The sequence below is a fragment of the Macaca fascicularis genome, chromosome 9 (genome assembly GCF_037993035.2).
Source record: "Macaca fascicularis isolate 582-1 chromosome 9, T2T-MFA8v1.1".
Classification (NCBI taxonomy): domain Eukaryota; kingdom Metazoa; phylum Chordata; class Mammalia; order Primates; family Cercopithecidae; genus Macaca; species Macaca fascicularis.
The window spans coordinates 66,342,285-66,357,870 of NC_088383.1; the positions used below are offsets into that span (position 1 = coordinate 66,342,285).

General features: G+C 52.0%; 1 protein-coding gene across 4 annotated transcripts in view; it reads right to left on the bottom strand.

The window, feature by feature from the left end:
* TSPAN14 (tetraspanin 14) overlaps positions 1-10,492 on the bottom strand; it is a 64,450-nt gene extending 53,958 nt beyond the window's left edge. For all 4 annotated transcript variants that reach the window (XM_074001663.1, XM_045399974.2, XM_065520811.1 and 1 more), the window contains exon 1: positions 10,431-10,492. The gene's annotated coding sequence lies outside the window, so the exon portion shown is untranslated. The remainder of the gene's footprint in view (positions 1-10,430) is intronic.
* Between the last annotated feature and the right edge of the window lie 5,094 nt (positions 10,493-15,586).

A 15,586-nucleotide genomic window follows, 5' to 3' on the forward strand; every position in this document is an offset into this window, starting at 1 on the left:
GGATCACGAGGTCAGGAGATCGAGACCATCCTGGCTAACACGGTGAAACCCCGTCTCTACTAAAAAATACAAAAAAAAAACTAGCCGGGCGAGGTGGCAGGCGCCTGTAGTCCCAGCTACTCGGGAGGCTGAGGCAGGAGAATGGCGGGAACCCGGGAGGCGGAGCTTGCAGTGAGCTGAGATCGGCCACAGCACTCCAGCCTGGGCGACAGCGCAAGACTCCGTCTCAAAAAAAAAAAAAAAAAAAAAAAAAAACATAAAACCCATCTATTATTTTCACCAGGTGCCCTTTACACAGGCTTTTAAAATCACAGGGTGGCAATCAGGCCCAATGTGGCCTGAACAGAGAGGTCTGCAGAGCAACGAAAGGCCAAGGGAGACCAGAGCAGGGGGCTGATCCTCACACCAACCCCTGACACTGCAGGAAAATCTGCTCCTCTAAAAGCTGACGCCAGCTCCAGCTTGTTGCAACCAAGGCTCCCCCTTCGCACCCTACACAGGTCCTGCAAAGTCCTGAGGCCGCTGGAACCCACTATGAGAAGCCTGCTCCCCCACCCTACACCCCAGCTCGCTCTGGCTGACTCCTCACACTTTTGGGGGCACAGGCAGCATGACCCACAGGGCCAGCCAAGGGCTGTAAATATGGAGCTTATGGGGACAGGCTGGCCGAACTGAACCAAAGACGGACCTGGGTGGGAACCAACACGCTGGCACCCCTCATGCCTTCCCAGTAGTTTCTCCAGCTCTTGTCTCTGTAGAAGGCCAAGATCCCTCCAAAATAAAACTTCGTAAACTTTCATTCCCCCTTTCGGAATCAAAGCTGCATGTTTCTTTTCCTTTTACACACCTAATGCAGTAACTCCACATCTAGTCATTTCCACTACAGACCTAGAGCATGCATAAGACACTCCTGCAGCTTAGCCTATAGAAACAAAATACTGAAAGAAACCTCAAAATCCATCAATAGGGGGCTGGTAAAGTGAGTCATCATTCACTGTACAGCAGAATCATGCACTGCTGTTAAAAAGAAAGGACTAAACTATGTGCTAAAATGGAACAATCCTGGGATAAATTTTTAGAGTAAAAATCAGGAAGTGCAAAACAGCGTAATTAGTTTACCACTGGGGTAATAAACAAGAGAGGAATACGGACACGCTTGACTAGGCACTGAACATCTGGTGACAGGGGCCTCAGAGGAGTAGAACTGAAGGGGTCAGGGATAGAAACAGGAGTTTTCACTGTGTATCTTTGTTATGTGTTTTTCATCATGTATACATTTTTGTAAATAAAAATGTTAAACCTAAATTAATATTTAAAACACCTAAAGTTTGTGGCTGGACACACAATTTTACCTGTAGCTGTCTGAGGGCAGCTTCTGGTGTTTCCCTAGAACAAGGCAGAGTTAACAGGGAGGGGGAAGGAATCAAGGGGAAGGAGGGGGTCAGGTAGTGGCAGCCTCAGGAATAAAGACTCACCAACTCACTTAAGACTCCACCCCAAGTCCCGAAATAGAAAGTTTTCCTAAGAAGAGCAAGAGCAGATTCTGACAAAGCCACAAAAGAAACCAGACCATCTGCTGCCAAACCCACTTCGTGATAAAACTGTAAGACCCTAAGGTCCAGGCAATGTACGCAATGCAGGAGAGGGGGCTGAAACCCAGGCATCCCAGGCCTCCACAGGGACCCTTCTCTGAGCCCCTCCCTACTCAGTCATCAGTGGAGCTCGAGGTCCTAGTGCTATGAACAACATCCCAGTTTCAGCAACTAAAGAAAGCTATTTCAACAGATTTCTAGGCCTGGCCCAATTCCAAGGACAGGCTAAAAACAGTTTCTCCAAAATCCCAGCTCAAAATCCCATTCCCTAACCACTAAACTCCATGTACCTTCCAGGAAACGGAAGCTGCAAAATGGAGCTATGAGATGCACTTGTAGATTTATTCCTCACTAAAGGGATACATATATGTTGTTTAAAAGCTTCCTTTAACTGACGTGTCAATAAATACTCTGCACTCAGAAGCACTGATATACTTCCTCCAAGTGATTCTTCCCCCTAAGGAACAATACAAAAACCATTCCAGCCTTTCCTGCTGCTGAGGGGAATGACACAATGACCATTAGAACCTGGACCGGCCAGACCATTTGAGTGAGAGATGTGGAAGGCAGGGAGTGGTTCACAAACAGAACTCCATCTGTGTAGAATAACTCCCCCACCTCACCCCACCCCACCCCATCACATCACATCCCATCACATCCCATCCCACCCCACTGCCACCCCCTAGGCCACCAGAGCAGACAGAAATAAACACCTCCTAATGACCTCAAGCTCAAAGACTGCCCAGACCACAGGGAAAGAAGGCCAGAGAAGGGGAATGGGTATATTTGGTTCCCCTTACAGAATAAGATGCTTTCTGAAGACTGCTACATATGTTCAACAAGTAGCCCCTGAATTAAGAAGCACAAGTGAAGTGCCCAGGAGTTTGACACCAGCCTAGGCAACACAGCAAGATCCAACCTCTACAAAAAATTTTTAAAAATTAGCTGGGTATAGGCTGAGGCAGGAGAATGGCATAAACCCGGGAGGCGGAGCTTGCAGTGAGCTGAGATCCGGCCACTATACTCCAGCCTCGGTGACAGAGCGAGACTCCGTCTCAAAAAAAAAAAAAAAATTAGCTGGGTGTGGTACTGCATGCCTGTGGTCCCTGCTACTCAGGAGGCTGAGGCGGGAGGATCGCTTGAGCCAGGAAGGTGGAGGCTGCAGTTGTGATAGGGCACTGCACTCCAGCCTGGGCAACAGAGTGAGACCCTGTCTCAAGAAAAAAAAAAAAAAAGGCACAAATGAGATCTCACAACAGTGAGAATCACACTGGCACTTGAAGCCCTCATATCTCATTCTGCTCCTGTCTGTGGCTCAATGTAAGCCCTCAGCAGGTCTTGCCTGTAATCGCACAATCCTCTGTGAAACCAAGACCAGCCCCTCTCCGTCTTTCTGCAGGAGTGAGCAGAGCCCACCCCAGGCACTAATCCTCAACACACCAAATCCTGGCACCTGCCTTTGCCACCTCATCGATCATGCCATAGAGGGGAGTGTCAAGGCTACCCTATGCCAGAGGAGCCCTCAACTAAACCTGCCCACCCCACCCCATCCTGGGCACATGCCACTTGCTCCTCTTTGCTTACACACTTAGCATCCCAGAGCCCTTGGGAATGAATCCCCCACCACTACCACCAACTTTGATTTTGGCATGCCCCCCTCAAAAACCTATCCACGTTTATCACTTGTATTTTACAGGAAGCTACTAGAGTAACAAAACACAATGATTGTGGCAGGCAGGATGGCTGCAGAGAGCAGGGTTCAGTCACCACCACTGTTCTGCTGCAAGGGTGGAAGCTGGCCACAGAGCCTCTGGGAAGGAGGGAAGACCCCATCCACAGCTGACTGGTTTTCCTTACTACAGCAAGAGCCTGGTTCCTGAAAAGCTGACTGTTGAGACAAGATCAGCCTCAAGAAAAGGAGGCAGGCCACACAAGGTCACCTGTGCAGGGGGCGCTGGAGGGAGCCGGCCCTCAAGAGAGGCAGAGTCTGATCAAGCAGAGAGGAGGGCCAGAGAGAAAAGGAGGAGCCTCACTCATGAAGGAGGAACAAGGTAGGCTGGATGCAGGGACCTGAAGGCCTCAGACAGAAGGAAGCTGGTGAAGCTCCCATGGCCAAAATGCCCAGGAGCTCTGGCTAGAAGGCCCCAGGAGTATGCAGTCCAGGCAAGAGGAAGAGATCCCCCACAGCACCTCCCTCTGCCCAGCTCAGACAAATGGGACAGTCAATTCCCAGGCTGATGGAGGCAGGAGAGAGAACCACAAAGTTGTCAGACTGGTTTGTCCAGGACAGGGAGAACAGGAAACACAAACTGCAGCAGGAGCTCAGTTTCAGGGGGCAAAAAAAAAAAAAAAAAAAAAAAAAATGGCTGAATAAAATGGCTGTGGTCTGACAGCCAACAGGTTTGGCAATAGAAGGCTAGCGGGGGATAGCTGTTATAAGCAGCAAAATTGGTGGGTTGTAGGGAAATGAGGACTCAGGTCCATGCAATTTCCTGGGTGCAGAGGGGAAATCCAGCAGGCCAAGAGCAAGGGAGCCAAGGGACAAGGGGCTAGCAGATGCTGAAAAGGACCAAGGTTTCTGGAAAAAAAGAGAGTGACACAAGAAGGAACACCTACAAGGAGAGAAACCTGTGCCCTATTCTTGCACTGGCCCAAGTTCAGGACCACTCACACCTGTCTCCTGAGGGACAGGCCAGTGCAAGAAGAATGGACAGGACACTGCCAGCCACGGGATACTGACAGAGATTCTGTCCCTGACCAAACTTTATTTCTCTGAGCCCTCTGCTCACCTGGTCCTGACCTAGGGCTCCTAGCTCCATTCTGTCAGAGCCTAGTTTTAGCAAAAATCCTGTTAACCAGAATCCCCCACCCTCAATATCTAATCACCCTGGATATCTGATCGTATTTCTCATCCTCTGCTATCTCCCAGATAAAACCTGATCACCCTGGCCTGCTTGCAACAAGAATTCAGTTAGCTAAGTTTAGTAAAAATTTCCCTACCCTCTTAAAAATGTTCAGGAGGCCCCACACTCCGCTCCTTGGCTTTAAGTTCCCACTCTTCTTTGTTGTATTTGAAGTTGGCCCACTCTCTCTCCCCTACTGCAAAATCCCATTGCCATAATCCCTACACCTACTGCAAGTCGTAAATACAGACTACCTTACCAGTTTAACAAGCGTCAGAGTAAGTTTTTCTTTAACCAGCTCCCTAAGTCTTCCCGGACCCATTGCTCCCACCCCTCACTCAGAGTGTGTAAACTACTTGGTCTGGGGCTGTGGCTGACCTCCCCTACCAAGCCCCAAAAAAGACCCTGTCTGCCTGGCCCAGGGACACAGGAGAGGACCCTGAGCACAGCTGGCAGGCACCCAGATTGGGGACAGACGCACTCCTACTGCTGAGAGTCCCACAGCATCCCCAGGATCACCACTCAGACCTCGGGGTACAAACAAAAGTGATTCGGGAGAGACACATTTCCTTCCACTGCTCTGGGGCCTCTCTCCTGGATGTTACGGCTACGAACTCCTCTCAACGCCGTGGAGTGTACAGGAGCACAGGCCTCAACAGCTGGGACACATAGTCAGGCAGGAAAAACCCAGAGAAGGTCCACTAGCCCCTTGTTCCGGTCCCTCCCCAAACCTTATCCATGCAGGACAGCCCAACTCCAGCTCTCCCAAATGCCAGGAAACCACAAAGACTCTGAGGCAGCACCAGGAGCTCACCTCTTACCAGAATCCCAGAAGCCACTTTAGAGACAACTGCCCCAGCTCTCAGGCTCCCAGCTCAGGCCAGCACAGCCTAAGGAGGGAGGAGTCAGTTCCTCCAGCTATCTAGCTGAAAGGCACAGGCTCCAGGCCTTCTCCCTGGCTGCTCAGTTGGGAGGCAGAACAGACCGCAAGGGGTGAAGAGTTTCAACCCCAGCCTGCCCAGGCCCACTTAAGCTCTGGTCTCCAGGCCTGGCCTGCTGCCTCCTAAAAGAAAACCACAGCCCCACCCAACCCTACCCAACCCCACCAAGCCCAAGAGTGGAGGAAGTGGGGTTTCCAGAATCAGCTGCTGGTGAGCACTTGCTGAGTGCCACCAGAGATGGCAGCTGTCTCACACCAGTGTCAGGCCTAACTCCGGGGCTTTGGATCTTGTTTCTCAGTGTACTCATGCTTCACTGCAACCCAGTGAAATAGGAAAGGCAGCCTTGATTCTTCTCACTTTACAGATGAGAAAATTTGACAACTTTTTTTTTCCAGGAAGAAAAAAAAAAAAAATCAAAGACTTGTGTAGGTCACTCAACTAGAAAGTAGATGCAACTTGAAAGCTTGCCTCACCATCATCCATTCATCTTCACATCTCCACGTTTAATCGGCAGAGGCACTGGACACTGCCTCCCTGCCAGGGCCTGCGCTCTACCAACATGGCCACTTGCCCTGTCTAAACCAAAAGCATACGCAGTTAAGGGAGAAAATGGATGTGGAGATGCTATGAATAACCTCCCTGATTCACAGTTAGAGAGGACACTGCTATAATGGAAGATAAGCAAACTGAAACGCTGGCATTCACCTAGACCAAAGGCTATCAAAACTTCACTCTACGCAGCAACCTGGGTACTCTGATGGCCTGCCAAGAGTGGGACCACTGCTGGAGACCACCACCACCTCTCACTCCACTAGTAGAAAAACGGAGGCCCTGGAAAAGGTGGAAACATGCCTAAGGAGAGTGAGTTAATCATGAGGCGGAAGAACCTGAGGCCTTACCACTTCCAACAGTGTCTGCTAGCCCCAAGGGAAATCACCAGAGACCAAGCAGGTGACCAGGCACAAAATCAAGGGCCACAGTGTGAATGACTCCTTAAAATCCTGCTAAGGTGGCCTGAGGGGGAAAACGTAACTAACAGAGGGTTCCTACTCCCTTCTACAGACCAGGGATCTGGCCCCACACTCAATCCCATCCCCAGTGGGAGTCCACCTTCAGTCACCTCACCACCACTGCTTTCCACACCCCTACGACTGCAAGCTCAATCCCTGAATCAGGACCAGGCCTGCCTGGGTAGCGAGCGCTACCTGCTTCTGCTTCTAGGAAAGGTGGCTGCCCCTACAGGCCACATCCAGATAGGGGATGGAACATGCAAAATGTCCAAGGACTGACAAGGCAGGGCAGAGACAGGCAGCAGGAGCCTAATCCCCTTCCCATAGGCATCTTAAAGGCCACCAGGACTCAATGGCAGGAAACAGGGATCATCATGCTCTCTGTCCCTCTGTCCAAGCCACCAGGAGTGTTCCCACTAATCACTATGGGTCCCCCCAGTGAGGACAACATAAAGAAGATAAATGAATATGCAGTGTGAACAAGAAATAAACCTCTGTTGCTTTAAGCCTCTGAGACTTGGGGATTGCTGTTACCACAGCAAACCGTGATCTATCCAGACAGACTCAGGCAGTGACTCACCAATCTTCTGCATGTGGCAGTGTTGGTCTTCCCATTCCCTGGCCTGAGGGAGACAGAAGCTACATCGCCAACCAGCAGGGGTTCTGGGGTACCTGCTATGTGCCCAGGCTGTGCTGGACAGATGAGATGTGTTCAGAGGCAGGGACACAAGGGCACCTTCACTGAAAACACTCATTAGTTCCACTGTGGGCCAGGATTGTTCGGTATATGAATCTATTTTAATCACCTCTGAGAGGAACGTATTGTCTAAATTAGAAATGAGAAAACCTGGCCAGGCATGGTGGCTCACACCTGTAATCCCAGCACTTTGGGAGGCCGAGGCAGGCAGATTACTTGAGGTCAGGAGTTTGAGATCAGCCTGGCCAACATGGTGAAACCCCCTCTCTACTAAAAATACAAAAATTAGCTGGGTGTGGTGGCGCACACCTGTAGTCCAGCTACTTGGGAGGCTGAGGCAGGAGAATCACTTGAACCCAGAAGGTGGAGGTTGCAGTGAGCTGAGATCACACAACTGCACTCCAGCCTGGCCGACAGAGTGAGACTCCATATCAAAAAAAAAAAAAAAAAGAAAGAAAGAAATGAGAAAAGCCAGCTCATATTGAGACCTCAAGCAAGTTACTCTGTGACCTCTCGGGACCACAGTTTCCTCATCTGTAAAATGGAGCTGTTGACATCACGGTTGTTTTGTTTTTTTCTTTCTTTCTTTCTTTTTTTTTTTTTTTTTTGAGAGGGAGTTTTGCTCTTATTGCCCAGACTGGAGTGCAACGGCGCGATCTTGGCTCACTGCAACCTCCACCTCCCGGATTCAAGCAATTCTGCTGCCTCAAGCCTCCCAAGTAACTGGGATTACAGGCATGTGCCACCACGCCCAGCTAATTTTGTATTTTTCGTAGAGACAGGGTTTCACTATGTTGGTCAGGCTGGTCTCGAACTCCTGACCTCAGGTGATCCACCCACCAAGGCCTCCCAAAGTGCTGGGATTACAGGCACGAGCCATTGCGCCCGGCCATCACAGTTGTTTTCAAGGATTAAATGAATTATTACAGGTCAAGCTTCTAGGGTGTAAGTCTCAATAAACTCACTATTAGTATCACTATGAAACCTTCCACATAACTGCTATAATCTTGTCCTTCACTAGATTGTAAACCAGCAAAGTTTTCCCAGGCCTGGTACAATGCCACTTTACAGGCACTGCCAAAACGAATTCTACCTCAGTTGAAGTTAAATGGGTCAAATTCCTGAGCACATGGTGGCCTAGAGTGTGGCCTCAGGAAATAGTTCCAGAACCCAGGGAACGTCACTTCACTGCCACCGCAACCTTCAGGGCAGGGCCATCTCCTCTACCACTTCATCCTGCCACTTTCCACATGGGAAGGACCCTCACCAGTCCTCAGAGACTAGCACAGCTGCCCAGCTGGTGAAGGGGGACACTTCCCTGGGCACCCAACCATTCTGCAGCTCCATGCCCTTTCTTCCTGGGGCAGCCACAAACCTTCAGAAGCACCCATGGACTCAGACCCCCGTCTCCCTGAATGATTCTGCTGTGCTGAGATCAAGCTCAGATCAATAAACACTACTGAGCACCGATGCCACGTCCAGCCTGGGTTCTAAGACCACACCAAGTTTACAGCTGGTGAGGGACTTTCCAGACTTGGAATAGTGCCTGCAACAATGCCTCGCACCCCACAGAAATCTCAACCATGCTTTGTTAAGTAAACTGAGGATGACATTAGGTGGTCCAAGCAGTGGAGTTCAGAGATGCGGGGATGGACATACCCAGAAAGTCTCCAACTGAAGTTGGGGTGCAACACAATGAGAAGCAAGGGGAAAATACATCTGGTGGCCCTGGGTTTCCAGGGCCTGTCACTAACGTTAGGGATCGGGGTGGGATGGGATCGGACTGCATGTGGTGGCTCACACCTGTAATCCCTGTGCTTTGGGAGGCTGAGGTGGGAGGTTCTCTTGAGCCCAGCAATTTGAGGCTACGATCACACCGGCAGCTAAGGGGATAGAAAGGCATACAGGGCCATGATGGTGGAGTCTGGGCTTCATTCTGGGGGTGCCAGGGCCCAGGAAGATCCCTGGAAGGAAGGCCGCCCCCACCAACCACTTGGCTGGCTTAAATGTGGCAAGGACATAGGGCTGCTCCGATGGCCTGTCCCCAGGTTTCCCTTCACAAATTGAGAAGGGTAGCCGGAGCACTCAGCAGGCACTAACTGCTTCCAGACTTCAAGGTCAAGGGGCGAGGGGAAGGCTACTTTTGAGGATTTGGCAGGCCACTCTCTCACTAGCCCAAGAACAACCCCTTAAAGGAGGAGGATCCCCTGGAGAGCAGACCACTGCCAGGAGCACACCTGCAGAGGCTCCAATACTATGCTCTGCACTGCCGCTCAAGACCGCCTGACCTCGCGGATAGCCGCGCCAGGACACCCAAGGAGTGTGTGTGACACCGCCGCACTCACCACCGCTCCGCGCCCAGCACCAGGACAGTACCCGGGCCCACAACTTCCCCCGACTCCCCCTAGCACAGACCGCTTCTCGCCGGAGATCAACTTTAAGTCCCCAACACAAGTGCTCCAGCGGTCCGAGGGCCAAAGTCTCTCCACACACCCTCACACAGGCACTTCCTACCCACCCGCACCCCACCCCTGGGGGTGGAGGAGAAGCAGCAGCGGCCCGGGACCAGCACACTCCGCAGCCACAAACCTCACTCTACCAGAACTTCGGCTAGGTCAAGGGGTCAGGCTTTGCTCCCAAGCACAACCCCACACGACTAACGGGGAGAAGCTGGGTCACCGCCTACTCAAACTCCGGCCGCCCCAAACCCAAGCCGGGCAGAGTGGGACCCACGGCGGCGTGGCAGACTGACCACGACCACGGCGGGGCAGGAGGAAAGGGTGGCCCGCCCCGGCCTACGCCCACCCCCACCCCGGACCCGAGCTCCGGGGGACCGAAGGTGGGTGGCTGAGCCGAAAGGGGCACCCATCCCAGAGCTCGCTGCTGGGGACAAGAAGCAGAGCTCCGAGCAGCAGCGGCCGTCCAGACTTCCCGTCGCCCTCACCCCGCCCGGCCCGGGCGCGCACTCGCCGGGGCGCGCGGATGGGGCGAGGGCTACCGAACCAGGAGTGCCGGCCCCGGGACCGCCGCGGCTCTCGTCCGCCGGGCGCCGGAGTTCGGCTCAGCCGGGTCCCGGCCGAGGCCTCCAACCTCTAGCAAGCGATCCTGGCAGACAAAGCCAGCACCGCCCGTGGGGCCGCTCCCGGGCAGGCGGGGAAGGAGGCTGAGGGGCCAAGCAGGGACCTGGGGAGCAGCCCTCGCCCCCGGAGGACGCTCGGGGAAGTCGGCCTCAGACAAAGAAGGGGGCAGGCCCCGACGCCCCAGCCGAGTCTCCGCGCTCTACTCACCCGCGCGCGGCGGCGGCAGCGGCGGCGCGGCCCGGCTCGGCCGAGGAAGTTAGAGCAAGTTCGGCGGCGCGGGGTGGGAGGGCGCGACTCGGGCCGTCCGAGCGGCGGGGGCGGGGCGCAGAGGGGCGGGGCCGGAGGCGCGGCGCCTGCCGGCTGCCGAGGAAGGGGCGCCGCTTCCCTGCGCCGCCCGGTGCGGCCCCGCGCGCTTGGGCCCGCCTTTGCCCCGCCCCGCCCCCGCCGGCTCGCCCCTCCCCCACCACGCCCCGCCTCCAGGCCCGCGCGGCACCGGGGACCGCGAGGCCGGTTCGCCGGCCCGCCCCTTTGTCCCGCTCTGGGCGGTGCCGTAGGCTCGAGGCGGCCAGGTTCCGCGCCCTCCGTGTGGATGTGCGGCGCAGGCCGGGCCTGGCCCGGGGCCGGGCACTTGTGGCCGCCGGGAGCTCTCTGAGCCGTTGCGCTGCGCAGACGCCGCCCTGGCCTTGTCAGAGCCGAACCTGGGAGAAGCACGAGCTGTGGGAGGCGGCGTCTCGAGGGATACACGGAATGACCGTGGAGAGCGGGCGAAGGATTAGGAAAATGGCTGTGGTGGAGATAAGAGGCGTTCCTGCCCGGCTTTGGAGCCTGGGGGCGGGGGTAGTCTTCAAAAGATGGAAGGGGAAATGGTTTTTATTTCTTTGTAAACCGAGAAGTAAGGACACTCTCCTTCTGGCCTTGGTGCTAAAAATACCAAGCTTTCTTTGGATCGTGGCTGAGATTTGTTCCTCACCTTTACGCTAAAGAGATGGCTGGGACGATTCTTGTAGGGTAGAGGGATTTCCAGGGACAGCCAGGGGCGGCTCCCCAGCCTCAGCCTCCCTACCTGTAGAATGAAGCATGCCACACTTTATTTCTTAAACTTATTCTGTGGCTGAGGGCCGAGTGGTCTGCTCTGTTGGGTAACACCAAACAGGGATCTATTAAAACTGGGCTAAGACTGGTTGCCCCATGCCAGTACAAGCAACCAACTGGTTAATTCCAATAGAAGGAGGAAATCTTGAGATGGAGACTATTCAGTCTGTTCCCAGGTTTGTTTGGGTTTGGTTTTTTTTTTTTTGTTTTGTTTTTTGAGCAAAGGTATCGTTTTATCACCCAGGTTGGAGTGCAGTGGCATGGCGGTGGCTCACTGCAGCCTCGACCTCCCGCCTCAGCTTCCCAAGTAGCTGGGAGCACAGGTGCAGGCCACCACGTCTAGCTAATATTTTTATTTTAGCTACATCAAAGAGATGAGATCTTGCTATGTTGCCAGTGATGGTCTCAAATTCCTAGGCTCAAGCAATCCTTCCACCTCTGCCTCCCAGAGTGCTGGAATTACAATCATGAGCCACTGTGCCTGGCTAATTTTGTTTGTTTAATTAAGGGGGATGCAACCTGTCTGTGACACCCCAGGCAGCTCAGGAACCTCCCTGGGAACCTGTCCGTTCATTCAGCAGATAGTGAGTGCTTGATTGAGTGCCTGATATATGCCAGGCCCTGTGTGCATGGTGGGATACTTCAGTGAACAAGACAGCTGAGGCCTTTTGCCCGATAAAGTTAATTTTTAATGGAGAAGACAAATACATAATTACAAGTTGAAGTAAAAGGCTGGGACAAAAACAAGGGGCTAGAATAGAGAATAAAAGCTACCTAAGATGAAGCAGTCAGGGAAAGTGAGGAGGTGATGCTGAACTTGAAGTCAAGAGTGAGGAGTTAGCCTTGGGAAAAGTTGGGCAGAGACATTCCTCGCTGAGAGCAGTAGGTGCCTTTTCAGGGTAAGTTCTGCATGGGTCAAGGAGCTGAAAGAAAATCAGTGTAGCTGAAGTTTCAAGCCTAGGGGAAGAGGCCCAGGATGGAGTGGGAAGGTGGGCGGGGGCCAGAGCATGCAGGGCCTGTGGGCTGTGTCAAAGAATGGAGACTTTGTTGAGCCTTGGAAGGGTTTTATGCAGAACACTAACATGTTCTGATTTAAGGCTGTGTGTGGGTGTCAGGCAAAAATAAAAGCAGGGAGCCAATTAGGCTTGCCACAATCCAGGCCAAAGATGATGGTGGTTTGAACCAAAGTGGTGGTCATGCTAAGATGAGTAGTTGAGAGATGCTATTTTGGACTTAACAGGACACATTGATAGGAAGGACATGGGGGCAGGAAATGGAGAAACCAAAGATAACTCAAGTTTCTGGCTGGAGTAAGTGGGTGGACAGTGCTTCATTTATTGGATCAAAAAGCAGCAACCACATCTCGGAGTTACATCAGGAATTATGTTCAAGCCACATGGAGCTTGAGATGCCTGTTAGAGATCCAGTGGAGTTATCTCATCACTAGGAGCTCAGAAGAGAGGCCAGGGCTGGAAAGGGGCTTTGGGATACATCAGCATAAAGATGCTCAAGGTCATGGGATCTGAGAAGGACACACAGGGTGAGGTGGTAGATGCAGAAGAGGAGAGAGTTCAGGAGGGACCCAGGGGAACCAAAGCAGGCAAGAAGACTGAAAAAGAGGCTGGAGGAGGGGGGCAGAAGGAGAATCAGGAGAGCGCTGTATCCTAGAGACTGAGAAAATGTTTCCAGAAAGCAATTGTCAGCTGTCTTAGATACTGCTTAGAGATCAGATAAGATGAGGACTGAGGCCTGTTGGCTCTGGCAACATGAAGGCAGTTGATGAACATGATACGGGCGGTGTTCCTGGAGTAGTGGAAGCCAGGCTGTGGTAGAACTACCATGTTTGCACAACTTGTCTAACAGGGAATGGAGAACTGGGAGGGATCTAGAAAGGATATAGAAGCCTAGGATGCTTTGGTAGAGATTGCTAGATGTCCCTAGTAGTAATTCTCTCTTCCCTTCATGATAGAATTTCCAATTCTGTCTGGCCACATGGCTTTCCAGAATAAAGGCAAGTTTCTCAGCCTCCCTTGCAGCTACACTTCATTCCACCTAATAGGAAGTAAGTGTAGAAGTCCATGTGCAAATTCAAAACTGGCTTTAAAGGGAAGTCATGTGCTTTACTCTTTCCTGCCCGGTAGGATATATTGATAGCTGAAGCTCAAGCATCCATATTGGATCTTAAGTGGAAGCCAAAGTGTTGAGGATGTTGGTGGAAGTGAGAATAAATGTGGATCCTAATGTGTAGGGAGCCAGCACACATTTGGACTGCCTACCTCTTGACTTTCTTTATGGGAGAAGGACATTTCTGTCTTGTTTAATCCTCTATTTTATGGCACATGTAGCCACATCTGTTTCTAACATTTGTTAGCATAAAGAGGGGTTCGTTAAAATATGGGAGTCGGCCGGGCACGGTGGCTCAAGCCTGTAATCCCAGCACTTTGGGAGGCCGAGACGGGCGGATCACGAGGTCAGGAGATCGAGACCATCCTGGCTAACCCGGTGAAACCCCGTCTCTACTAAAAAGTATAAAAAACTAGCCGGGCGAGGTGGTGGGCACCTGTAGTCCCAGCTACTCAGGAGGCTGAGGCAGGAGAATGGCATAAACCCAGGAGGCAGAGCTTGCAGTGAGCTGAGATCCGGCCACTGCACTCCAGCCTGGGCGACAGAGCAAGACTCCGTCTCAAAAAAAAAATATATATATATATATATATGGGAGTCACTGAAGCAGGCTTGCACAGTGATAGGAATGATCTAAGAAGAAGGCAGGGGCCATGATAGGAAGAGCAGATGAAAGGAGATAGGGTATGGGCACTAATGAGGGTCACCTCCTACAGAGGGACACGTCCACCGTTGTTAAGGAGAGTAGTGTGGAGGCTGAGAGGAGGTTTCTAGTAAAGGCTGGGATTGGGAAGATGATTACTCACACCTGGTGATTTCTGCTTAATCCTGGATGTGCAGGAGGTCATGAGCTAGAACAAGGAGGAAGGAGATGGGGAAGCCAGCTTTGCAAACCATGGACTGAGTGGTTTTGGAGATCTTGCTGGCCCGAGCAGCGTCTGGGAGACGTGTCCTTTCTGGAACAGTTGGCCACACTGCTGCAGGCTATGAAAAGTGTGGTGGAAGTACCCACAAAGCCAGCATGGCCATCCCTGCCATGCCCCAGACAGTCACATCTGACACTCACCTGCCATTCCCAGCTGCAGCAGAGACCCACAAAGCTTTATCTGACCCATTCTTTTTTTTTTTTTTTTTCTTTTGAGATGGAGTCTCACTCTGTCACCCAGGCTGGAGTGCAATGGCGTGGGCTCACTGCAACCTCTGCCTCCTGGATTCATGGGACTACAGGCACGTGCCACCACACCCTGCTAATTTTTGTATTTTTACTAGAGATGGGGTTTCACTATGTTGGCCAGGCTGGTCTTGAACTCCTGACCTCATGATCTGCCCACGTTGGCCTCCCAAAGTGTTGGGATTACAGGCGTGAGCCACTACGCCCAGCCTATCTGACCCATTCTTACAGCAACATGGAGTGGCTTGAGAGAGCCTCAGAGAGTCAAACTGCAAAACAGGTCTATTGTATTCTCCTTTATTAAAAAATAAAAAGAATTCAATATAGACAGCCCCAACTCATAAAAGGGTTGTATTGTAACCAGTGGTTTACTTTCCTGGCTAGCACCTAGAACCATAATTGCCAAGCATATAACTGAATGGTAGTGCAGACTGCAAGTCTAACGTACGGATTGGGGGAACAAAAAACAGTACAGGAAGGAGGAAAAGAAAGAAGCTGAGAGTTTTTCTTCTTTTTTCCGGACCTGACGCTGCCACAGATAAAATTTTAAGTGGAAGAGCTTGCCCTTTGTCTTCCCCTGACTTCTTCCATAGCCCTCTTGTGTCGGTCCCCAGTGCTGCACTCTGCAGCTTCAGTGTGTGTTTACAGGTCAGTGGTCAGGTCAGGGTGAGATTGAACAGAAGAGGGAGTTGGTTTCCAAGCTCTCCTAGTTCTCAACATCTTGATCTTGAGCAAACCACTCTACATTCCTGAGCCCTGCTGTTCTTATCTGTAAAGTCAAGGTAATACTAAAACCCACCTCACAAGCTTGTAATAAAAATCCAAAGAGATAAAGTTTGTAAAACTTCGAAAAATACCGGGTAAGCTGTAAAGAACTCTGTTACCTGGGAAAGATGTCTCATTAGGACCAGACTACCAAGGATTAGTCGGGACATTTTGGTTGGAAATGAGAACCCCACTCAGACTAGCTTAGGTCATC